The sequence below is a fragment of the Cavia porcellus genome, unplaced genomic scaffold (genome assembly GCF_034190915.1).
Source record: "Cavia porcellus strain 051 isolate PalLab524CR breed Dunkin Hartley unplaced genomic scaffold, mCavPor4.1 scaffold_1, whole genome shotgun sequence".
Classification (NCBI taxonomy): Eukaryota; Metazoa; Chordata; class Mammalia; order Rodentia; family Caviidae; genus Cavia; species Cavia porcellus.
The window spans coordinates 235603262-235629624 of NW_026947484.1; the positions used below are offsets into that span (position 1 = coordinate 235603262).

At 40.4% G+C, this 26363-nt stretch overlaps 1 protein-coding gene and 1 long non-coding RNA gene across 14 annotated transcripts in view; one reads left to right on the plus strand and one right to left on the minus strand.

The window, feature by feature from the left end:
• The window catches only part of LOC134471739 (uncharacterized), a 39290-nt gene extending 13718 nt beyond the window's left edge, over nucleotides 1-25572 (minus strand). Inside the window, exon 1 of the long non-coding RNA XR_010041329.1 lies at nucleotides 25366-25572. This is a non-coding gene — a long non-coding RNA (uncharacterized LOC134471739). The remainder of the gene's footprint in view (nucleotides 1-25365) is intronic.
• Dtnb (dystrobrevin beta) overlaps nucleotides 1-26363 on the plus strand; it is a 337086-nt gene that overhangs the window by 297877 nt on the left and 12846 nt on the right. The window contains exon 17 of one of the 13 annotated variants that reach the window (XR_010041328.1): nucleotides 5162-5260. The exons of the other annotated variants lie outside the window; for them this stretch is intronic. The gene's annotated coding sequence lies outside the window, so the exon portion shown is untranslated. The remainder of the gene's footprint in view (nucleotides 1-5161; nucleotides 5261-26363) is intronic. 13 annotated transcript variants of the gene reach the window in all.

Here is a 26363-nt window from a genome sequence, read left to right on the forward strand (position 1 = left end):
AGCCTTTCTTGTTGCTTCCCTTCCCCATATTCTCTGTTCCTTATATATATGCAAGCTTACATAGGAGGCCCAGCTTCCCTGCCTATCAGCCACAGCCTGATCAAATTGCGCTGGCTAGTTGTTCCCGCCCACCGCTGCGCACCAGGGAGTTGCGGAGGAGGCAGCCTACGCGGGAGTCAGTCGCTCCTCCGGGCCACAGTCAGGCTCTGGGATCTGGGTTAGGCCAGCCTACCAAGTCCACCCGCAGCGTCACGCAGGCCAGGCACTTTTCACCAATCCCGTCCAAGAGGGGAATGTGTGGCTGGAGTCGCCACCGCGCCCTGTTCCCGCAGGACTGCCCGAGCCCAGAAAGTCCTCCGCTGGAGTCAAACTGTGGTAGAGTGTCAGTTTCTCTCACTCACCTCGCCACAAGTCAGTGTACGCCTCCTTGTCCGTCCTGTTTTCGACTCCGTTCGCAGACTCCCGTTCCCAGAGCTTCTGCGCGTCTCTCCTTGCCAAGCCGCTGTGGAGGCAGCCAGCCGCCGGGCGGCGGGAAACCCAAATCGCGGTTTCCAATGGCGTGGGGTCCAGCCTCCACACCGAGTCTTTTCTGTTCCTATTTTAGCGCTGGACTGCATTCCAAGTTGGTTTCTCTCAGCCCAGTTCGTTCCTCCAGAGCATATCTCTACCGGCTCATGTCTCCTTAGTCTGCATCATTTCTGACTTCTGAGCCGAGCCTTTCAGAGAGCCTCCGGTATTTGCTGTTATCTGTCTGCCATGTTCTCCCAGAAGCAGATCATTCAAGTTTTGATAATTCATATGTATCTAGGAATCTATGCTTCTGTATTCTCCAATTTATTGGAATACAAGTTTTTGAAGTAATTACCAATAATCTTCTGAATTTTGGTGGTGTCCACTGCAGTATCGTTTTCATTTCTAATTGCATCAATTTGAATCCTTTTTTTCCCAGTAAGGTTGGCTAAAGGTTTCTTTATTTTTTCTTTTAAAGAGCAAACTCTTCAATTCATTGATTTTTGTTTGTTTGTTTGTTTGTTTGTTTTTTAGTCTCAATTTCGTTAATTTTTGTTCTGATTTTTATAATTTCCTTTCTTGTACTAGGTTTAGATTTGGAGCGTTCTTTTTCTAGAACCTTGAGATGAATCATTTGGTTATTTGTTTATTTTTCTGATGTGAGTATTCACACATACTAACTTTCTTGTTAGTACTGCTTCCATTGTGTCTCATAGATTCTGTTATGTGGTCCCTGGCATTGTTGTTTGGCTCTAGGAGCTAATTTCTTCCTTGATTTTTTTTTCAATGACTTTTGAATAGTCAAAAGAGTATTGTTTAATTTCCGTGCATTTGGGTAATATGTGTAGTTTCTTTTGCCATTGAGTTCTGTTTTCATTGAATTATAATCTGAAGCGTGGTATAAGTCTAATTCTTTTGCATTTTTTTTTAGACAGTCTTGCTGTGCATTTCAGGCTGTCTTTGAACTCACTGTGTAGCTCAGGCTGACTTCAAACTCCTGGTGATCCCCCTCCTTCAGCCTCCTGAGTGCTGGGATTGCAGGCAGACACCACTGTGCCTGGCTCTTTTGCATTTTTCTTAAGCACACTTTATGTACTAGCAGGTGGTCTGTTTTGGAGAAAGTACCAACTGCTGCTGAGCAAAATATGTATTCTGTTTTTGCTGGATGCAAAATATGTATTGTTTTTGTTGGGTGTGTTCTATTAAATCTACTTGTTCAAAGATTTTTTTTTAATCTACTTGGTCTATTTGTGACTAAGGGGTATTGAGGTTCCCCATTATAATTGTGTTGGTTTTTAATCTTTTATTTCCACTAGTGCTTGTTTTATGAAGTTTTTCATGCCAGTGTTTGGTGTTTATATGCTTATAATTATTGTTTCTTTCTATTGACTTATCCCCTAACCCTTCTTTGCATCTTCTGCTCAGTTTTGGCTTACAGACCTTTGAGAATAAGACTGCTATTCTTGCTCATTTTGGGATTCTGATTGCATGGAATATTGTTTTCCATTCTTTGATTTTGTTTTCTTTGTTTGTTTCTTTGGTTTTTTGGTTCTGTGGTGGTGGAGGTGGTGGTGGTGGTGGTAGTGGTAGTGGTAGTGGTAGTGGTGGTGATAGTTTTGATTTTTTTGAGACAGGATTCTCACTATGTAGTTCAGGCTGGCTTTGAACTCACTATATAGCCCAGCCTAGCCTCAAACTCATGGCAGTTCTCCTGCTTCAGCCTCCCAAATTCTGGGATTACATGTATGCACCACCACATCAAGCGTCATTCTTTGATTTTTAATCTGAGTTACTTTTTTGATTAAATGTGTTTCTTGTATACAGCATATTGTGTTTTGTTTCTTGATCCATTCTGCCAATCTGTGTCCTTTGATTGTAAGTTGAGAACATTCACGTTGAGAGTTACTACTGAAATGTGTTAACATTCCTGTTAGTGCATCATTTTTCTGTTGCAGACAACCCCACTTCTGCTTAACTGCTCTCCCTAATATATTCATGCTGTTAGACTTTTTGCCATTGTTAACTTTATTATGTCTTTCTAGGATATTCTTGAGAATTTTTCGGAGTGCTGGTCTAGTGGTCAGAATCCCTTAATGTGCTCATTGTCATGGAAGTAACTTACTGCTGCATCAGTTTTGAAAGGTAGTTTTGCAGGATGTGTCAGTCTGGGCTGGAGGGTGTTTACTTTTAGGGATGAAACATGGCAAGCTCTCCTCCTGCCCTTTACAGTTTATATTGAAAAGTCTGCTGTAATTCTAATGGGTTTTCCTTCATAAGTGATTTATTGCTTTTCTTTAATAGCCTTTATGGTTTTGTTCTTGGGTTGGACTTCCAGGATTTTTGGCTATGGTGTGTAATGGAGAGTTTCTTTACTGATCATGGCTATTGGGTATTTGTATGCCTCACTCATCTGCACGTTAAATTTCCTTTTCATATTTGCAGTGTTTTTACTGTAAACATTTTTTATGCCATTAGTGCTATTTCTGGTTTTTCCCTAATTCAGATTAATCACAGGTTCATCTTCTTTGTGTCACTCAGAGCTGTTTGATCCATTTTTCATGTTCTCTTGTTGTTTTTAAGGTATCTCAATAACTAGTCACCAGCAGCAGCTCTGTCCTCCAGTTCTGACCCTTGGCCCTCACTTTGGTCACTTCTTCTGCCCATACTTTCAATAGAATTTTTAATCTCCTGAATATCTGTTCGCTACCTTTTCATTGACTCTTATTTATTTTCTGTGCTGGACATTCATGTTTTGTTTTGTTTAGCTCAGTTAGATTTTTTAAAGATCTGTATTTTTAATTTTAAAAAAGTATTGGTACAATTTAGATGTACATAATGATCATATTCATCATAGGGGATTTGTACTTCAGCTAGCTTTTTATTAGTGTCTTCTATGGACTTGCCAATCATTTTATTAGGTCTATTGTTTGCTTCATTATATCCTTTTTTTTATCTCACCACCACTTTATTGATTTTTTTTATTGATTTTTTTTAATCTCCTTTGTTATCCTTTCAAATAATTTGGTTGTGTGGCTTTCTGTTTTTTCCCCCTTGATCCTCCATCGGTCAGTTTTGCTGGAGTGGGAGTTTAGGAAAGCATTTGTTTCCTTGTCTTCTCTTATGTCTGTTTATGTGTGGGGGCAGGGTGTTGAGACGGGTCTATGTCTGTGATTAAGGTTGGCCTTCAACTGTGTAGCTCAACCTGGCCTCAAACTCACAGCAGTCCTTCTGCCTCAGCTTCCCAAGTGCTGGTGCTGCAGGAGTGTGCCGCTGTTCTCGGCTTCATCTTTCTATTTTTTGTTTTGTTTTGTGCTAAAGTTGGTGGGTCCTTACAGTGGAAAGATTTTGTTACTAGTACAGAATTCTCTTTAGTTAGTGTTTCTCTGCTTTTCAGAGATGCCTCTGTCCCAGGATCCAGCTACCTCTGAATTTGAGAGAAAAGTGTGCAGTGTAATTGCCCCAGCACCCTGTTCTCCATTGACAGACCACTGTATTGTTATGACACAAAAGTAATCTAGACACCACCCTGGCAATAGCAAGTAACTCAGCAACAGTAATAGTGTCAAGGGCAAACTGAATATTGACATATCGTAAGAGCCAATAAATCACCAATTTTAATCTAGAAAAGAGATCTATAATTATAGTACAAATGCTAAACACAAACCAAATATTAACATACAAAATGTGATAACTATACCTTCGCTAATAAAAAAGGATTCAACACTAATAACATAGGTTCAACTGCTATCTAAAGATTAGTAAAGCTTAAAATTATATTTGTAAACATAGAGGGCTGTAGGTAACAGGAGACTGAAAGAAGAAACATCAGTGGAAGATAAGAAGGAAAGAAAAGTGAAATAAAGGTCTATCTAAGGCATGAAAGGAAATTCATAGAATCAGATAAAGGTAACAAAAGAATAAACAAGAAAAAAGAGAGAACCAAGAATGATAAAAATTAAAAGGAAAAACAAAGAAATAATTCCCAACCCACCCCCCCCAAAAAAAACTAAAGAAGAAAGAGAAAGAATATTAGTCAGAACAAACTTTTTTCTGTGTATTTTTGAGTGAGTTATTTCTTCCCCAAACCTCCAGTTTTAGAATCCAGCAAGTCAAGTTTTTGCTGCCTAGCTTTATGTCCTGTGGGTTTATGAGGTGCCCCCTCCTCTGTTCCATGCTCCTTAGCATATGGTGACTGTTCAAGTTCTGAAGCATGTGCTTGCCCACATTGGTAGATGGGGAAAGCAGTCAAACCTTAGCCACTTCTGAGAGCCACACATGCTGGCCTGGCTTTTCACCATGGAGGGTGGGGCTCCATGTCCTTCCCACCTGGAGTTAAACTCAGGATGTTTATCTCTAACCCAGCTAATCTCTTTCTCCAGCTGTCTCCCATGGCTCCCTCTCACCCAGTCACTGTGGGACAGTGACACTGGCATCACTAAAGTGAAGTTGTTTTTAGGTATTCTGTGGCATGGTCTTAAATAATCAACCCTTTCCAGAATTGGCATCTGATTAAACACCCTTTGGCAATATGGCAGGTACTGTACTGGATTCCTTTTCCATCTGTTGCCTGCAGTTTGGAAGGAGTCACTTTCAGGGTAAAGCTCCATGGTGTTTTTGCAGTTTACAATAGCCAGGGATTTTCTTGGGGCAGGTGCTGCTGGCCTAGTTCGCTGTTTCTCCTTGGAGCTCCCAATCCTCTCTTGGTCTTACCTTGTGTCTGCAGAGACAAGTTCCTTCTCCGGTAGTCAAGGTAAGCTTCCTGACTGCTGCTTTCTTTTCTCTGCCTTCTGGTCCATTTCTCTATCTTCTTTGTGGTTTCTGATTTCCCTATCAGTTCCTCAGTTCCCTCCCAATTCCCAGTTCCTATAGATCTAGTTCTGGGTTTTTTTGTTTATTTACTTTTTGTTTTTAAGGGGGATTTTCGTTGGCTGATCGGTTGGTTGGGTTTTTGTTTGTTTGTTTTGTGTTTTGTTTTGTTTTCCTCTTTGCCAAGTTGTTATTTTCCCAGTGTCTGGATTCCAGGTCCTGGAGAAACTAAATTTCCCTGCTGATCTCTTCGTCACCATTTTAGTTCCTTGCTCTATTGGTTTAGGTAGAGATATCCTGTCTGTCTCACAGCCTTAAAAGTTGGACCTACATAAGGCCTAGGTCTGAGGTTACAGTTTGTTCTCAATGACAGCACGATTCACCACCATTTTTACCTTACAGCTGTAGAGCTTTAGAATTAGATCTTTCACTCTAACATATGCCCATTGGCTTGGACTGTCAGTGGTATATGGTTGACTATCCCAGTGGGCAGCTGGTACCACCTAATGGCACTGTCCCATGCTGCCCAGTGAAACAGTTGTACAAGTACCACCACCGGTTCAGAGCCACGTGGCAGGGAGACATATGAATTACAGCCCATCATAAACACCTTAACCCATATCACTGTTACATGAGAGACAGTTCCATGAGGGGAGGATTTGACACGGAGCGAAGTCATAATCCTTTCTTCCTCCTAGGCTTTGACGGGTGTGATTTTTTTCTCTATCAAAATGTATTATCGTACAGGTAATAAAGCACTTAATAAGACATATTCAGTGAAGATTTTGTTAGGTATATTTCCCAAAACTGGCTTTGTAAATCCATTATAGAAAACTTCATATAGTGTACCCTCTTGCTTCTTCTCTTTTTTAGGACTTTACTATTACTATTATTATTACTACTAGAATCCTATCTGAGACCAGGGACTCAACTCAGCAATATAAGCACCAACCTGGCAAGCACAAGGTTGCGAGTTCAATCCCCAATAACAAAAAAACAAAAACCTAGAATCCTATCCACAGAACACTTTTAACATCAAATATGTAAAGATTTCACACCAAACAATTCTCCAGAAGACAAAATGCATATTTTTTATATCACAACATCACAGGACTATTTTGGCTTTGGGGGAACTCGAGAGTAATGGATAGTAATTTAAAAGTGTTGGTACAGAGCTGTGGGTGTAGCTCATGGTAGAACCATGTCCAACATGTTCAAAACCCTGGATTCAATCTCTAACATAAAAAAATCACCTTTGACATTAGGGTTCTGTCTTCAGTCTCAGCCACTTTTTCAGTGCTTTGAGTGTATTAGTACCTCAGTTGGTAATTCCTCTGTCCATTTTGCCTCCTCTTTTCTCACATCTAGAGGTAGAAAATGTGGTTATTTTAGTTAAGACTTCACTGAGTGACTCTACAACCCGTGTTTTACTTCATAGGAATTAAATAGTAGCAGTTGAATCAGTTAATTAGGCTCAGACTCATCATCAGACTGTAAATAAATTTGTCTGCTTTCTTCACCACTATACTTCCAGCCTCTGATGCAGCCTGCTGTTCAGGAGATACTCAATAAACATTCGGTGAATGAGAGCCATGTTAACCAAAAGACTCTATGGGTTAATAGTTATACTCCTTGTAGGGAACATAACTGGTTCAAGTACCTGCAGCAGTGATTTTGCTCAAGGTATTCTCACATAGTAGTTAGATCCATGTGGGAAACTAAATTATGGCTCAGAAATATCTTTATAAACAGGAATCAGAAATGATGCAATTTTTATGTGTGTGCAATTTATTTCCACTGAGAGTATGGTCTCAAGGTACATCCATTCAGCTAGAAATGTCCCATTTGTCCTTCTCTATGTCAGAGTAGTACTCCATTGTATAAAAAAACCCTGGGATGCAATAAAAGCAGTCCAGAAGGGAAATACACTGCCATAATTTGTCACATCAAGAAAACAGAATGAGCACAAATAATGCTATACCTCAAGCTTCTAGAAAAGAAGAGCAAATAAAACCCAAAGCTCAAAAGAGAAGAAATTATAAAGATCAGAGCAGAAATTAATGCAATTGAGACCAAGAAAACAATACAAAGAATTATTGAATTAAAGAGCTGGATTTTTGAGAGAATAAACAAAATTGACAAACCTCTAGCCAACCATATCAAGAGAGAGAAAGAAAAAACTCAAACTTATGCAATAAGAACTGAGAGAAATTACTACAGATCCCATGGAAATTCAAAAGATCATGATTACCTACTTTGAAAACCTTTACTCACGTAGGTTGGAAAACACAGAGGAAATAGACAGATTTCTAGAAATGTATGAATTACCAAAGCTGACTCAAGAAAATAACCCAATATCAATTACCAAAATTGAAAACATGATTAAAAACTTACTAACAAGGAAAATCCCAGGTCCTGATGGATTCACAGCTGACTTCTACAAGAAATTTAGAGATGATTTAATGTCAGTACTCCTCAAACTCTTCAATGAAGTTGAAAGAGAAGCAATCCTCTCTAACTCATTCCTGGAGGCAAGTAATTCTTTGATGCCAAAAACAGAGAAAGACCCAACCAAAAAGATCTATAGACCAATCTCACTAATGAATATTGTTGCAAAGATTCTCAATAAAATACTGGCAAATAGAGTGCAGCAAATCATCAAGATTATACATGATCAAGTGGGATTTATACCAGGAATACAGGGATGGTTTAACATATGCAAATCAATAAAAGTAATACATCACATCAACAGAGCCAAGACAAAAGTCACATGATCAGCTGGGGGTTTAGCTCAGCGGCCTAAGTGCTAACTTGGCAAATGCAAGATTGTGAGTTCAATCCCCAGTATCAAAAAAAAAAAATCACATAATCATCTCAATAGACACAGAAAAGCTTTTGATAAAGTCCAACACCCGTTCATAATAAATACCCTACAGAAATTCAAAATAGACGGTATCTACCTCAATCTGATAAAGGCCATCTATAACAAACCAACAGCCAACATTATACTAAATGGACAAAAACTGAAAACTTTTGCTCTAAAATCAGAAATAAGACAAGGATGCCCACTATCACTCCTATTCAGTACAGTTCTGGAAACATTAGCCAGCACCATCAGACAAGAAAGAGAAATAAAAGGAATGATAGGAAAGGAAGAAGTTAAATCACCAGTATAATAGAAATAGATGATAGAAAATGGAAAGATATATCTTGATCTTGGTTAGGAAGAGCCAACATAGTGAAAATGACCATACTCCCAAAGCTGTTTTACAGATTTAATGCAATCCCAATGAAAATACCACTAACGGGGCTGGGGATTTAGCTCAGCGGCATAAGCAAGCTTATGCCTTGCAAGCAGGCAGTCGTGAGTTCGATCCCCGGTACCGATAAAAAGGAAATAGACTAAAAAAAAAATACCATTAACATACCTTACAGATCTAAAGAAAATATTCCTAAAATTCATTTGGAAACAAAAGGAACCTAGAATAGCAAAGGCAATTCTGGGCAACAAAAGCAAGGCAAAAGGCATCTAAATCTGTGGCTTGAAATTATACTACAAAGCTACAATAATAAAATCAGCATGGTACTGGCAAAGAAATAGACCAGAGAATCAATGGAACAGAGTAGAAGATGCAAATGCAACTACAAAGACACTCAGCTATGTTATATTTGAGAAAGAGGCTAAACATGTTCACTGGAAGGAAGATAGCCTCTTTAATAAATGGTGCTGGAAAGATTGGCTTTCCACATGCCAAAGACGGAAACTAGATCCATGTCTATCACCATACACTAAACTAAAGTCAAAATGGATCAAAGATCTAAATACTAAAACACTAAATCTCGTGTAAGGCACGATAGGTAGAAATCTTGAAGACATAGGGGTATGCAAAGAGTTCATGAACAAAATGCACACCACGTGGGAAGTACTTCAAAAAATCAACAACTGGGGTCTCATCTTACTAAAAAGTTTTTGTACTTCAAAAGAAATCACCAAAAAGTGAAAAGAAAATGCACAGGATGGGAAAGAATTTTAGCCAGCAGTCCCACAGACAAAGAACTTATCTCCAGAACATACAAAGAATTGAAAAATTTCAAGCCCCCCAAAAAACTTCAAGACCCATTCTAAAAATGGCCATCTGAGATGAATATGCATTTCTCAGATGAAGAAATACAAATAACAAATAAGTGCATGAAGAAAGGTTTACCATCACTGGTCATTCGAGAAATGCAAATTAAAACATTGAAATTCCATCTCACTCCAGAAAGAGTAACTGCCATCAAGAAATCAACCAATAGGAGATGGGAAGATGACAAATTAATAAGCAGCAAAGTAAAGAGCCTTTCTGAGAGAAACAGCTCAGATGCTGGATTATAACATCATGGAGAAGACCAGACAGAAGATGAATCTTCTCAACCCAGGAAGAAACTAAAGAGGAAAAAAAAAAAAACAAAGAAAAGAAAAACATGGACAGAAGGCTTTAGCCAGAGGCCCTCTCACTGGAGCTGGTCCCACTGTGTACAAAACACCGCTGGAATCGGAAGCCGTGTGGTGGTGATGAAGTTGGGGGTTGACGAGCCTGAGGGCCTTGGCAGGAGGACACAGTTGCAGAGGGGAGTGGCAGAGCTGAGAACAGCACTGGCTTGGGCAGGAAACTCAATCCTCCCACGGGAGTGGGCGATTGGCCCAGCAACATTTTAGAGTCAGGCAGGATAAGCCCAGAACCAGAAATGTAGTAGCTTCAGTCAGCCACTCCTAGTGCAAGGCACGATAGGTGAGAATTTGTTGGACTGAATCCCACCCCTGTGTACAATCCAATGGCCAAGGACGTGGTCAAGGACAGGAGCAGTGGAGTGGAGAACAGCACCAGTTTGGAGATCTGCACCAGTTTGTGGTGAGTGCGGGGAGCTTAGTCCTCCTGTGGGAGTGGGCGATTGGCTGGATGACATTTTGGAGTCAGGCAGCATAAGCCCGGAATCAGAACTGCAGTGGCTTCAATCAGCCACTCCTAGTGTAGAGCACATTGGTGAGAATTGCTTGGACTGAGTTCTGCCCCTGTGCACAATCTAATACGAGGTTTCCCTTAAGCTATTCCTAACTGGCCCCATCCTTGCAGCACACACTAACATGGTGAAGACTCCCAGTAGTTGACCAGCTCAAAAGGGAGGGGTGAGCCTGCCCCACCCCTGCTTGTACTTCAGTGGACACCAGCAGACTGGGGAGGGTAGCAATCCCTAGCCATCACACTTCTGAGTAATCATAACCAGTACAGGAAATGCTGGGGACCTCCACTATCCACATGTCTAGAAGAAACTAGAAACATGACAAGAGGAAGAAACGAAAGGAAGTTTCCAGCCCCCAACCCAAACAGTACTGGCCCAGAGATCTGGGGTTCCACACCTGCAGTATCTGAAGAAGCAGCATCTGATGTAAAGAAATAACCTTTGTGACATTATAAAAGAACTCAAAAATACTAATACAAGTAAAGGAAGATATAAGAAAAATAATAAAAGAAATGCTAAACACCTCTCAAGAAGACACAGATGGAAGAATGGAAGAGCAGAGAAAAAGGAAGGAAACCTTTGATGAAGAATATAAAAAAAAAATCTAGAATACATGAAACAGATTCAAAGAGACTACCAGGAAATTAAAAACTCCGTTGAAAGCTGGCAAAACTGCTTGAAAGAAACTAAAGATAGACTATCAAACCTTAAGACAGATTTGCAACATGTGATCACAAAAGGAAAGATCTCTTAAAAATAACAAGGAACCAGGAAGTAACAATACAAACGCTAGAAGATGACAAGAGGATCTATAACTTAAGAATAAAAAATGTGAGTGAAGAAGCAAGGGGTAAACACAAATGAAATATGAAGGCTATTTATAGAAATAATTAAGGAAGACTTCCCAAACATAGGAAAAAGAAATGATACCCAGATATATGAGGCATTCTGAACTCCAGCCAGCTATAACCAAACAGATCTACACCCAGACATATAATAATCAAGATCCCAGAAATTCAATACAAGAACAGAATATTAAAAGCTGTCAGAGAAAAAGAAACAGGTCACCTATAAAGGAAAACCCATCAGAATCACAACAGACTTCTCGGCACAAACCATCAGGAAGAACTTGGAATGAAGTATTCCAAGCCCTGAAAGAAAATAACCTTCAACCCAGACTGATGTACCCTGAAAAACTGTCTCTCAGAATTAATGGAGAAACAAGTTGTTTCCATGACAAAGAGGAACTGGGGGAATTTGTGATCACCAATTCAACCCTACAAAAAATACTAAAGGACATGGTAGAGAGAGATAGAAAAAAAACCTGTGATTTCAGGAACAGCAGCAGAGAGGCCTCACTGACAGTGGAATGAAGGGGAAAAGTAGACAACCAATGGCAGAAAAATAACATGGCAGAGAAGGTTGCCTATAATCACTAACATAGATAATCTTGATACACTAATAAAAAAGAAACAGAGTAGATCAGGAGACAGAGTCCATCAAGATGCTCTATGTAAGAAATATAATTAACCTGAAAGAAAGTTTATATACTGAAAGTCAAAGATGAGAAAACAATGCTCTACATGACAGGGAACCAGAAAAAAGTAGGGGTAGCTCACCCTCCAGCTGCAGATTGGTTGGAAAGACATGACAGTTTTATATAATACAGAACTGCTTAGCTATAAGGAAGGAAAACTTTGAGGCTTTTGTAGGTAAATGGATACAACTTGAGATCAAGCTCAGGAGTAAAAAGGTTCAGAACCACTTAGGTATATAGTGGGTTGTCACCCTAATCTAAAAACTAAAGGAGTTAGTGGGATACAAAATGTACAATGACCCTGTGGAAGTGAAAGGGGAAGGTTTGTCTCAAAACGAAGGCAGAGGACATTGTTAATCTTGTATCATGTTTTAAAACCCATATTATTTTCATCACTCTGTTTAGTTTGGTTATATTCTGTTCTAGTTTGTCTACTTGTACTAGATTTGAGCGCATGGACAGCCTGCTATTCCCAAGATAGCAGGATATACTATGGTAACCATTTTTGATTTCCTATTAACTTAATTTGAAGCCTTGTGTTGCTTTCACTGTCTTGTTTTGATTGATTTTATTTGAATCTGTTTTTGTTTAATTGCTGTGTTGACTGATTTTATTTGAATTTGTTATGTTTGATAGTATCAAGTCTGAGAATGTAGGCAACTACTCTGAAGACAGTAAGATTCACTGTGATACTCATTCTGGTTTGATCATTACCCTCTTTTGAAGCTCTATAATGTCTCCAATGTTTTGTTTTTATTGATTTGTTCTGTACTGCTATGTCAAATTTTATTGTGCCTGATATGGGCAATTCTATTGACGATAACAAGAGACATTATAGTAACCATTGTAGATCACCTTGTATTGTAGTTTTAAATCATGTACTGTGTCCATCCTTTTGTTTTGAATTACTCCATTTTTTTCTCATTTGGTTTTATTCTTTTCAAAATAAAAATTAGAAAAAGAAATCAACCAATAACAAATGTTGGTGGGGCTGTGGAGAAAAAGAAACACTTCTCCACTGTTGGAGAGTGTAGACTGTGCAGCCACTGAAGAAATCAGTATGGAGATTCCTTTAAAAATCTCAGAATAGAAGTCCCATTCAATCCAGCTGTTCCCCTCCATATTCCTAGCCCTGATTTCTTGATAATAGCCATTCTTTCTGGAATGAAATAGAATCTCGGTGGTGTTTTTCAGTTGTTTGTTTGTTTGTTTTTGGTGCCAGGGATACAACTCACAACCTCACAATTATCAGGCAAGCACTTGAACTGCTGAGCTAAATCCCCGGCCCTCAATGTTGTTTTCATTTGCATCTCTTGAATGACCAGTGATGTTGAACATTTTTAATATACTTTTTTTTTTTTTTATCGGTACCGGGGATTGAACTCACGACCGCCTGCTTGCAAGGCAGGTGCTTATGCACTAAATCCCCAGCCCTATTTTTTGTATACTTATTTGCTGTTTCTACTTCTTCATCTGAGAATGTCTATTCATTTCAGATATCCATTTTTGGACTGGGTCTTTAAACTGGGGAGAGGGATTGTAATGTTTTTAAGTTCTTTTGAGATTCTTTGTCTGAGGAACAACTAGAAAAAATTTATTCCTACACTGTAGGTTGTCTGTGCATTCTGTTAGTGGTTTATTTGGCTGTGCAAAGGATTTGTAATAAGATGAGGTCCCAGTTGTTGATCTTTGTGATATTTTCTGTGTGATCAGGGTTATGTTCATAAAGCCTTTGCCTATATCATTGTTTCCAATATGCTTTTATCTTCCAGCAGATTGTTTCTGTTTTAATATTTAGCTCCTTAATCCATTTTGATTTTAGTTTACTTACTATATGGTGAAAGACGGGTTTTAATCGTTGGCCTATGGAAAGCCAGTTTTTCCAGCATCATTTATTTAAAGAGGCTATCTTTCTTCCAGTGTATGGCTTCTTTGTCAAAGATAAGGTGGCTGAATATGTTTAGAATTCTTTTTGTATCTGCAAATCTGTTCCACTGATCCTTGGGTCTGTTTTTGTTGTTGTTTGTTTGTTTTTCTTTGTTTTGTTTGTTTTGCCAGTACCATGCTGTTTTATTACAGGAGCTTTGTAGTATAATTTCAGGTAAGAGATTGTGATGCCCCAGCTTTGCCTGTGTTGTCGAGAACTGCTTTTGCTATTCTAGGTCTCTTGTGGTTCCAAAAGAATTTTAGGATTGTTTTCTCTAATCTGTGAGGTATGCTAATGATATTTTTATCAGGATTGTGTTAACTCTGTAAAACAATTTTGGGAGTATGGCCATTTTCAGCATGTTGATTCTTCCTATTCATGAACAAGAGATATCTTTCTATTTTCTGCCTCCTTTCTTAGATGTATTCCTAAGTATTTCTCTTTTTTTTTTTTTTTTTTTTTTTTTTTTTTTGGATGCTATTGTTGTTCGCCTAATTTCTCTTTCAGGGAGTTTGTTGTTTGGGTGCCAGAATGCTGTTGGTTGACTTTGTACCCAGCTACACTACTAAATGTGATTATTAAATCTAGAAGTCTTTTGGTGGAGTTTTTGGGGTCATCTGTAAATCATAATAATTTAACTTATTTTCCTATCTTAATTTCTTTTATTTCTCTCTCATCAATTGTTCTGGCTAGTGTTTCCAGAACTATACTGAGTAGGAGTGGTGACAGTGGATATCTTTGTCTTGTTCCTGATAGTAGAATAGAAGCTTTCACTTTTTGTCCATTTTGTATGATGTTGGCTGTTGGTTTGTCATAGATGGCTTTTATCAGATTGGGATAAAGACCATCTATTCCAATTTTTTGTAGGATTTTTGTCATGAGTGGATGTTAGACTTTGTCAAATGCTTTTTCCATATCTATTGAGATGATCATACAGTTTTTGTCCTTGGCTCTGTTAATGTGGTATGTCACATTTATTGATTTAAATAATGTAGAGCCATCCCTACATCTTTGGGATGAATCCTACTTGATCATTGTGTATAAACTTCTTGATGATTTGTTTCATTCTGTTTGCCAGTATCTTTCTGAGGATTTTTCAGCATCTCTGTTCATTAGGGAGATTGGCCTGTACTTCTCTTTTTTGGTTAGATCCTTCTCTGGTTTTGATATCAGTGTAATACCTCCTCCATAAATGACTTTGGGAGTATTGCTTCCTTTTATTTTTTTGCTTTGTTTTGTTTTCTTATTATTTATTTTTTAAACCTTTATGATGAAATTTATTTTATACTTTTATTGGTACAATTTACATATGCATAATGATCACATTCATCATAGGGAATTTGTGCCTGTATGTGATATATCTTAGTTCCTCTTTTCTTCCCATTCCCCTCCCCTCTCTTCAACCCCTCTTTCCCTTCTTATTTACAAAGCTTTGTTTCCATTTTACCCTTTTTTCCTCATTATTTTTTCTTTTCGTTTCCCTCCCTCCCCCAATCACCTTTCCCTTTACTTCCTGTTTCACAATATCTATTATATATTTTAGTTCTTATTTACACTTCTAATTTCTCATGCCAAATAGACAGTGCAATATTTACACATATGTGTCAAACTTATTCCACTTAAGTGTATGGCCTCAAGGTTCATCCATTTATGTATAAATGTCTCAAATTTATCCTTTATGGCTGAGTAATACTCCATTATATTTTTTAAAAAGAACATCTTTTTTTTTTTTTTTAATCCATTCACTCGTTGATGGGTGTTTGGGTTGTTTCTAAGATTTAGCTATTATAAACTGTGTTGCTGTAAACATGAGTGTGCATATATCACTGTGGTATGATTCTTTTAATTCTTTTGGGAAGATACAATTAAACAATAATGCCAATATAACATACAAAAACTTATGGGATGGAATAAAAGCAATTCTATAAGCAAAATTAAGAGCAGCAAACTCTCACATTAGGAAAATAGAACAAGCTCAAATAAACAACCTAATGTTGAACCTCAAACTTCTAGAAATAGAAAGGTAAATCAAGCCCAAATCTTGTACAAGGGAGGAAATGATGAGTATCAGAGCAGAAATCAGTATAATTATAAATTAAGAAAACAATACAAAAAATGAATTGAAGAGTTGGCTCTTTGAAAGATTAAATAAAATCAACAAACTCTTAGCCAACCTTATTTTTAAAAAGGAAAAGAAAAAGTCAAATTTATGTAATTTGGAATTTAAAAGGATGAAGTCACATTGGCTCCTATGGAAATCTAGAAAACCATCAATACCAACTTTGAGAACTTTAATAAGATAGAAAACACAAAAGAAATTGACAGATTTTAAAACTTGCTAACAAAGAAAAGTCTTTTAAATTTCATTCAGCTGGGTGTGATGGCACATTCCTGTTATCCCAGCACTCAGGAGGCTGATGCAGGATTGTTGCAAGTTCAAGACTAGTCTGGGCTACAAAGTGAGCTCAAGGCCAACCTGAACTGCATTGTGAGTCCCTGTTTCAAAAAGACAAATGAATAAATTTATTTCATTGAAGAGTTTGAGAAATAAAGCATTAGGTCTTCTCTAAAAATTTTTTTTTCCCTACTGGGAATCAAACTCTTGACCTTGCGCTTGCTGAGCTAAACCCAGAGTCCTCTAAATTTCTTATTGAATTCAGCAGTGAATCCGTCAGGGCCTGGGCTTTTCTTTGTTGGTATATTTTTAAATACATCTTCATTTCACTGACATACTGGGTTACTTCAAATTTTTATATGTTCTTGCTTCAGCTTTGGTAATTCGTATTTACTTAGGAATCTGTCCATTTCTTCTGTGCTTCCTACTTATTAGAATACAGGTTCTCAGGCCAGAGGTTTAGCTCAGTGGTTCAAGTGCCTGCTTGGCAAGTGTGAGGTCCTAAGTTTGATCCCCAGGACCAAAAAAAAAAAAAAAAAAAAAAAAAAAAAAAAAATACAGGTTCTCTAAATAGTATTCATGATCTTCCAAATTTCCTGAGGATTTTGTTGTGGTTTCACCCTTTTTAATTCCTAACTACATGAATTTGAGTCTTTTCATTCCTTTTTTTGATAAGGTTAGTTAAGAGTTTGTTGGTTTGATTTAATCTTTCAAAGAACCAACTCTTTGACTCATTGATTCCTTGCATTGTTTTCTTAGGCTCAGCTGCATTAATCTCTGCTCTAATCTTTATCATTTCCACCTTTGTGTGAGTTTTGAGCTTGACTTACTCTTCTTTTTCCAGAAATTTGAGGTTCAACATTAGATTATCTATTTGAGCTCGCTGTGTTTTTGTGATACAAGAATTCTCCACTATAGTTTCCCTCCTCAAACGACTTTTATTGCATCTTGAAAATTCCAGTATGTTGTATTGGTATTTTCATTTCATTGTAGAAACTGTCTAATTTCTTCTAGAAACTTCTAATTTCTTCTAAGTAACTGTCTTACTTCATCTGTGACCCATTGATTGTTCAGTAGGGTGTTACTTAATTTCCATGTGTATATGACATTTTCATAGTTTCTTTTGTCATTGATTGCCAATTTCATTCCACTATGGTCTGATAATATGCATGGGATAATTTTAGGCTTTTTAAAATTTACTTAGTGTGTTCTGTGAATTCATATGTGGTCGGTTTGGAGAACATACCATGCGTGACTGAGAAAAATATGTATTCTGATATTTTGGAGGTGGGATACTCTGTAGACATCTACTAAAGTTCATGTCAGGCCTTACTGCCCTGTATCCTGTCTCTTGCAACTCCCTACACTTACACACACCCTGTCCTCGTCACATTTTCCAAAGACGGGTTCCTAAACACAGCGTACACTGACCACGTGACTTCCCTTCTCAGAAACCTGCAGTAGCTCCCTCTTACCATTGCCTGAGCAAGGATTCGCAAGCTTTTTAAAGCGCTAGACAATAAATGTGTTAGGTTTTTGTGGACCAAACAGAAGATTTAACTTAGATATTTACAATCTCTTAAAATATAACCATTTAAAAATATAAAAACAAAACCACACTTGGCTCATGGACTACTTTAAAAAAAATTTTAAAAGCAGGTAGCAATTCAGAGTCGCCATGAGTTACGGTTTGCCCATTTATGGCCTGTGAAATAAATGTGGTGGCTCTGGATTATTGCTGCCCACGCTTCTGTTTCAGTTTTACACATCTTGTATGCTCCCTTCACACTGGCCTCTGTCATTCCTTATTTCCAAGAATACTTTTCCCCCTCATGCCTGAAGGCCTTCATTCATGTCCTTTCCTTGCCTTGGTCCTTTACTCAAGCCCTGCTGCCTATGGCAGTTACCCTCTCAAAATACTTGCAGCTGCCACCCCTTTTCTCAAAAGAAAGGTTTATACTTTTTCATCCTTCAGCCTGTGATGGGTGGGCCGTGCTGATTCCTTGATTTCTTTCTAAAGGCAACCACACCTCCATTGGCCCCATATTTACACATAATTCTTTTCTGGCCAACATTTAAGTTTTTCAGATACTTTTGCTCTGCTCAGGTACAGAGCAGTTAAGAACATACAGCTAATAAATGTACATGTGGCAGCACCTAGTACCCATCCCCGGCCTGAACACTGGGCTATCTTGAAAGAACCCCCACTAGATTAGTTAGTTTATAGTCTTTAAGTTCAGTCTTCTGCAAAGTCTCAGTCCATGGCAGAATACAGACAAGTTATTTTCCAGAGTATAGTATGCATGACCTCTAGTCCAATTCCCAAAGCAGTCCACATTTCAACCTAAAACTTTATGTACCTGGCCTTTTCTGTCCACATTCCTGTTATCATTCTTATCTTCTGAACTCTGATCATAATCACCTATAAAGCTCACCTTATCTGGGTGTGTTGACATATGCCTGTATTTCCGGTACATGGGAGGCTGAGGCAGGAGGATTGCCTTGAGTTGAAAGCCAGCCTAGATTACATAGTTCAAGGCCAACCTGAGCTATACAGTGAGACTCTGTCTCAAACAAAAATAAAAATGTCTCTTTACAATATCCTATGGGCCTCTGTAGCTCACTTCTTTGAATGTTTCCAAACTCCTCACTAAACCAGTTCCAAAGCCTTCTAAACCACATAGACGAGAATAGTCATAGCAGTCACCCCATTCTCTGGTACCAGTTTTCTATATTAGACATCCTTTCATTGCTGGGACCAAACACTTAACATACACAACTTAAAGGAGGAAGAATTTTTTTTTTTGTACCATGGGAATAAAACAATCCCTACCTATTCCACAAGCAAGAAGAGAAGTACTGTGTGCCAGTGCCACACTGGGGATGCCTAAAAATGATCAGAGCAGTTCCCTTTCCCTGCTAAAGACAGCTTGGGAGGCTTGAAGGCAAGAACGTGTGATAGAAGGGCATGGTGGAGCAGAGCCGCTTAGGCCATGGTGCCCAAGAAGGAGAGCAAGGGGGCCGCACCAGAGAAGGAGGGGCCGTAAACCTGCTTAGACCTCCATGGCCCACCCAGGCACACCCAGAAGGGTGCTTTCCTAATCCTGCTGGCACTGTCAAAGCCAATTAAGTTGACAGTTAAGTTTAACCATCACAAGCAATAGATGAAAATTAGAATGTTGTTGAATGAAGGAACCATACTTCACACACAAGTCTTGCTTATCAGTAAGAAGCTGGTAACTTTGATTCATTGGACTTTAAAATAGTACTCCTTCCTGCCTCATAATTAATTTCTGTTTGAATAAGGACCACACTATCCTGAGAGACTATGTTAGTTTTTGTTTCTAATATGCAGTCTGAGTGTTTGGCATTCATTTTATGGGAAATTTTCTCTCCGTTGGATACCTAATGAGTTTGCTAAGAACTGGCTTTAAATCTGCAATGAGAATGAACAAGGGAGACCAGCTTTACCTGGGGTTGGGTAAATGAAGGGAAGGAAACAGGAGAAAGGTAATTCTAGAATGAGACTTATGAGCTTAGCTAAAAGATTAAATTTCAACCTTTGGGTTCATGGTGAGTTTTAGTAAATTGTTCTTTGTTCCAGAAATTCAATATGCCTTCCTATTCCCACTAAAAATATTACCAAACACCTTACCACCCATCCCTTTAAGTCGTAGAGTAAGCTGTCGTCAGTGTAATTTAGCGTGACTCCCCTGGGGACAGAATCATAAAGATAAAGAGCCTTAACCTTTACCCATTGCCATTGCCTTCATCACAGAGCATCAGCAGTCACAGAACACCCCACACTGCACAGTGAGTGGTGGGGCATGTCTCACCCTGAGTGCCTGATGTGGTGTGGAACAAGGGTCCACCTTGTGCGTTGCCAGACCTCATGGCAGCCTTGCGGTAGCCTTATCTTCCCAGCAGGTACACAGCAGATACACATGCATGAATGGAGAAAAGAGTAAAGAAACATCAAAATCTCCTCAGCCCCTCTCTGTGTTTCAAAGGCTGTCCTAAGGCTAGCTTCCAGGTGGACATGCTGCTCGGACAGAGTGTCTCCAAGCATGTATTGTCCAGGCATCTAGTGCATTCCAGAGGAGACTGCATGCAGCCTGCTGCTCTGGTGCTAGCTCTCACTCCCATCTCCTTTGCGCTGGTCCATGATGTCTGACTTCCATGCCCAGTTCTAACTTGCAGCAGCCTGAACTATTGCCAGGTAAGCAATTGTTTCCTCATCCTGCAGCAGGACAGTGCAACCACAGAAAATCTGCACCCTGTCCCCTATTCCACAGTCAGTGAGGCAGCTGCATCTTCCATAGTGGGAAGCACCAGCTTGAAATAGCATGAGGGGCTTTCACTTCCTGTTGGAGAAGATGTTCAAAGTCCATTCAAAGTTCTGTATCCATCCCAGCTTCCATCCAGCCATGGCTATCTTGTCTATGTTCCAGACTTATAGCTTCTTTCAACCAGCATTGTTTTTTGAGACCTCTGAAAATTGGCAGCAAAGAGGCCAGTTTTAATTTAACTATACTGCAGCAAAATGTAGGTAATTGTCCACACAGCCATCTGCTGCCTGGCAGGTAGCCATGAGTCAGAGAGAGGTGGAGACTACAGTGTCCTCCACTCTCTTGTCATGATAGCACCCTGCTCAGGATTTGCCTGAACAGGGACTGTGCTATTCTAATGCCCACAGAGGACATTAGCCCTGATGGCAGGCTTTTTGCCACTGATCTCCTGGGGTTTGGCTACCTGAGTGTCTTGTATACCAAGGAAATAAGACAACTCCTACCTTCTACAAAGGAGATGGGAAGTACTATTTATGGTGCCCCTACTATGTGCCAGGCACCATGCTGGGGATGCCTAAATGCGGCCAAAAGCAGTATCATTTTCCTGCTAAAGACAGTGCCCTTCTCTCTGTGCAGCTGGCCTTCTATCGACTCTCTGCTGCACCATGTGAGTCCTTGTCTCTGTGTTCAGTTGCAGGGCTGGGGAGGGATCAGTGTGTCCTCAGCTCACCTCTCTGGCACTCTCTGTACCTGTACTGGCTGCAGTATTAGATCTGTGTTCTATAGGGGACTAAGTCATTACTCCCTCTGTTCTCTTCTCCCACATTTCTGACTCTTACAGAAAATGGAACTGACTCTTCTGTCATAGTCAGCTTCTTGACTAATTTATGTCCCTTCTGACTTAGAAAGATGGTGCCAGGATCCCAGCATGTTTACGTTTCTCCTAGCAGTGTGAGGCTACCAGAAGAGCCAGGTGCCCTTCCAGCCTTGGGACCTAGCAACTACTCTGGGTCTCAGTCTTCTCAAATATGAAATGAATGTTGGCCTAAAACGGGCTATTTTTCTGTAGTCATGAGTCCTTTGAAACTGTAAGTCTAACTTCCGATCACTTTCTTGAAACGTGATACATAGCGTCCTCAGGGTTCTCGGGGTCTTTGCTGGCTTGAAAAGTGAAGAGCCAGCAGTCTAGAAAGCTGCTCAGGTTAGCTCTACATTCCAGCAGAATTGTTTCAAACGACAAGGGACCTCTGTGCTCTGAGAACCTGAGTTACAGGGCTCTTATTGTGCTAAGTCACTGGTTAGACAGATGATTGGCCTGTGCTAACTCAAGCCTTAGTCATAGGTTACGTTACAAGATATCACTATGCTTACACCAGGAAACCTTAGAACCCTGAGTAGCATGTTGCAGTTTCCCTTGCTGTGCCAGGCAGATTGCTCCTCTCCTGGCAGCTGAAACCCAGAGGCACCCAGTGGTTTAAGCCTATCCTTGGGCAGCTTGACCTCTTTCCTCTTGGGCACCCAACCAGCTCCTCCCCCTTGACAGACTTCTGCAGGACTCTCAGGTTGTATGTAAGTTCAAAGTGTTGACTGTGGGATCCACCCACCAGCTTCCCCTCTGCTGCTTTTTCTGGATTGGTTTGTGTTGAAAGGAGGACTTGGCAGTCTCATGGAGAGGCCTGCCACTCTAGCACAAAGCCCATCTGTGCTTTGGAAACAAGGTGAAGTTGCACAGTGCAGGGCTGCAGCTTGATTTCCCATGTGCCTGTCTGATCAGTGTCTACCCTGCAGGCAGAGGTAACAGTGGATGTCAGCAAGCTGAGAGGGCTGCACAGCGTTACAGGTGTTGTTTTGGATTATGTACACGGTTTGTGCTCGTTTAATTGGAAGGACCTGACTTCTGTCTTTCTGGAGATAATCCCATCCTCTGCACAGGGACCTGCTCCCTGCACCTTCTGGTCAGCTTCATCTACATAAGGCTTCCATGCTCAGCATCTCCGGCATTGCCTGCATTGTGAGGAAGGAAAACTGCAAGTAAAAGGTGCCGTGATGGTGACCCTCAGAAGTGTGCTCTTCACTGACACAGCAGTTCAAATAAAGGCATGCCGTGGTCACTTAGGGTGACCACAGAGGCCCAGAATGGTCAGGTATGTGGGCTACAGTCCAGAAGCAAATCCCTAACCTCTGTTCCATGTCCTGTCACAGACCCATGGGCCCTCCGAGAGTTCATCCAGGTGCTGAGAAGAGCTAGGATTGCGTGTCACAGCCTGCACTGCCCCTTTCTCCAGGAAGCAGAAAAATGCTGCTAGGTGCTGAAAGTTCTCAGCAAGGCAAAGAAGCAGAGACCTTCTGTGTCAGGACAGGCTAAGCCACTCCAGGCCCCAGGGATGTTCATATTGAGATGTGTTGCTGATAGTGTCCCTCCCATCTTCTCATCCATAGGCTTCTTTCCTGGGTCTTTGGCCTACCATGACGCCCTTTGGTCCTAATATTACATATGCCCAAATCCCCCTGTCAGTCAAATGTCCGTCATATGCAGTTGACCTGCTGATAGTTTTTAAAATCAGACTTGCCTATAAGTTACCTGTTGCTACACAGCAAGTACCCTCTAACTCTCAGTAGCTTAAATGAACATATTCCACAGCTCTCGTGAACCAGGAGCTGGATACTGCGTTCCTGGGTCCTGCAGCTCAGACTTTCTCACAAAGCTATGGTCACTACAAGGCCCAACAAAATCTTATGGTTCCTGGCTCCTCGTGATTTGTGTGATAAAGGCCTTCATGCAGTGCTGGCTGACAGCTGGATGCCACCCCAGTCCCTCTCCACAGGGGCAGTGCACAAGATGGCAGCCGGCCTCATCAGAGCAAGCAAGAGTGTGGCCAGGATAGTCACAGTCTTTTCTACTTAATCTCAGAAAAGGCACCCTATTAATTCATTAGAAACCAATCACAGGATAAAGCCCACATGCCAGCGATTACTCCAGGTTGTAAATGGAGAGGATCATTCATTCAGGGCCTCTCAGAGGTCTAGCTATTACAGTATTTCACACAAAGATTTACTGATGATAGATTTATTACTCCCTGGAGATCATAGCCTGCTCTGGCCACTTTCCCACTTTCCACTACAGAAGAGAAAAGACCAGAAACTTGATTCCTGTTGTTGTCACTTAACAAGTAGTTACTAAGCATTTATCTGTGCTAAGCACAAAGATGCAGAGGATGGAATTTAAGAAGTGAGATAGTGGTGGGGCAGGAGAACCACCTCAGCCCACAGCAGTTAGCCTCAAGCTAACACCTAGAGGGCCATCAGGAGCAGGCCAGGTGACACAAGAGGAGTAGACACAGCCTGGCCCAGAGAATGCACAAGAAGAGAGCGCAGTGCTTTCAACAGACCGACAGAACCATTGCCAGACCACTTGCTTTCTGTGAAAACTACCGCACAGCAGTCCTTTGACACCCTGGCACCAACATATCCCCATCCAGATCAAACCAGCCCTGGGCCTGGCGGAGACAGGTGCATGTCGGGGATGTAACTGGTCTCCTGGGCTTGCTTGCCCAGGGAGCTGGCTGGCAATGCTCTGCTTGAATCGGTGTTCACAGCGGCCCCTTGAGCTCTGTCCTAGCACTGTTAAAATCTATGAAGACACCAAAGCCAGGGGTAGGATATAAGACCAGTAGAGAGAGTATCACTTTCCCAGTGGCTTTAGCTTTGCTCTTTCAACTGCGCTGAACAAAGGTAACTTCAAGAATGTGATTTTTCTTTCCCTCAGAAGGCATCTGCTGGGCAGTGATCCAGGAAACTGGCTGATGACTCTAAAGCTGGCAGTGAACTGTAGGTTTTACTCTTCCTGATCCTACAGTTTTAGCCTCACGTTGCTGCCCATCTCTCTCATTTTATTCCCCATCATCATTTTCATGTTAACATATTTGTGGGGCTGGGGATTTAGCTCAGCGGCATAAGCGCCTGCCTTGCAAGCAGGCAGTCGTGAGTTCCATCCCTGGTACCGATAAAAACGAAAAAGACCAAAAAAAAAATATTTGTAAAGGTTCAACTTAATGTCCTTAAAAAGCAGCTATATGTTTACCATGGGCCTTGTGGCTAGAATGCCTAGTCCTCAAGCCCAGATCACAGGGGGAAGATTTCTGAGGATTCACTGGGGGATCTCTCTGGGCTCACCCTCTGAAGGCCCTCTGAGGGACCAGGTAACTGTCATGTGGTGAAATCAGTTTGAATCAAGGCACTATGTCTCAGAGGCTGACCTTGTAGGAGGAATGTCCCCATCTCCACCTGGACAGTGGGTGCTCATCCCGTCATAGACAGCCCTGATTCTCCCAGCTGTGTAGCTGAGGCATCTCACTTCCCAGGCCCCTCCGGGCTCAGGAAAGGCCTTGGGCTCTGCCTGTCTCCATACTTCATGATCCATAATTTTCCAAACTGCTGCTGGCTCACAGAACTTCTCCTGTGTGGGACTCTAGATTCCCTCCTCTTTCCCCAGGTCCCTGGTCTAATTTGGATTGGAGCAGGAATCAGCAGATCTGGCCGCTCATTTGCATTTTCCAGCTCTATCTGACATCCTGAAAGCAGAGTCTTTATATCTTTAAATCATGAACTTTATCCATTATAATTTGCCCCCTCTTACATAAAAATGGCCTAAAAATATGCTAAAAGGTAGATACAACAATTAATATGTAAGAATATTAACTGGCTTAAACAGGATTCATGATTCATTTATAAAGTAACTGAGAAGAAAAGATACATACATTATAAAAGTAAATACTAATAAAATGTCTTATAACCACTGACAAAAATAGAATATTCCACAATATTCTATGTATAGTCATCAGTGGAAATTGTTCTAAAAGATAGACAATAGTAAAATACTCTCTGAAGCTGTCTTAGTTACCTTGTTGCCTCTGGGACACCCACAGCTGAAAGGAGGAGCCCTTCCTGTTGGCTGGCAGTCGGTAGATTTCAGCGCGCAGTCAGCCGGCTCTGAGGCAAAGCAGCATGGCAGAGGCAAGGCCAGGAGGCAAGGCTCGTGGCGTGGTGGCAGGAAGCCGAGTGACCACGGAGGAGGGAGGGAAATAAGCCCTTCCTGGCCACACTCCCAGGGACACCCTCCTATGAGCTCACAAGGCTTTGGGGGAACATCTGGATATGAACCGTAGCAACAATAAAAAAGAGCCAATAGTATCCCGCAGCACAGTACCGCCTTTTGTTAATCCACCCTGAGTTAGTGGATTTGGGGATTGTGTCCACTTTTTGGTCATTAAACTGTCACCAGTGAATATTTGTGTGTATTTTGGGTGGACATGTGTTTTTATTTCCCTTGCAGAAACTCAGGAGTGGAATGTTCTGGGTTGTATGATTAAGTTTACATATAACACTTTAAAAAACTGCTGCAATGTTTTGTTAAAATGGTCACATCTTTAGCAATCTCATCAGCAATATATGGGGCTCTCAGTGTCCCCACATCTCCCTCAGTCTTTTTGATTATAGCCATTTCAGTGTAATAATATAAGTGATATTACATTGTGTTTTCAATTTCCATTTCCCTCATGACTCCTCATGTTGACATTTTTTGTGTTATTATTAGCCTGTTTGTACATCTCATTTGGTAAAATGTCTCTTCCAATCTTGGTCCATTTTGTAATTGAGTTAGTTGTCATCTTAATACTGAGTTATGGGAGTTCTTTATATGTTCCAGATAAGTTCTGTATCAAATATAGTTTCCAAATATTTCCCTGTCTGTGGCTTTTTTTTTTAAACTGACAATTGAACTTAGGACCTTGTGCTTGCCAAGCAGATGCTTGTGCTGCTGAGCTATATCCCTGGTGTCTTTTTATAATATTTTTTTTAATCTGTAGTTCACATATCACACAATTCACAATTTTAAAGTGT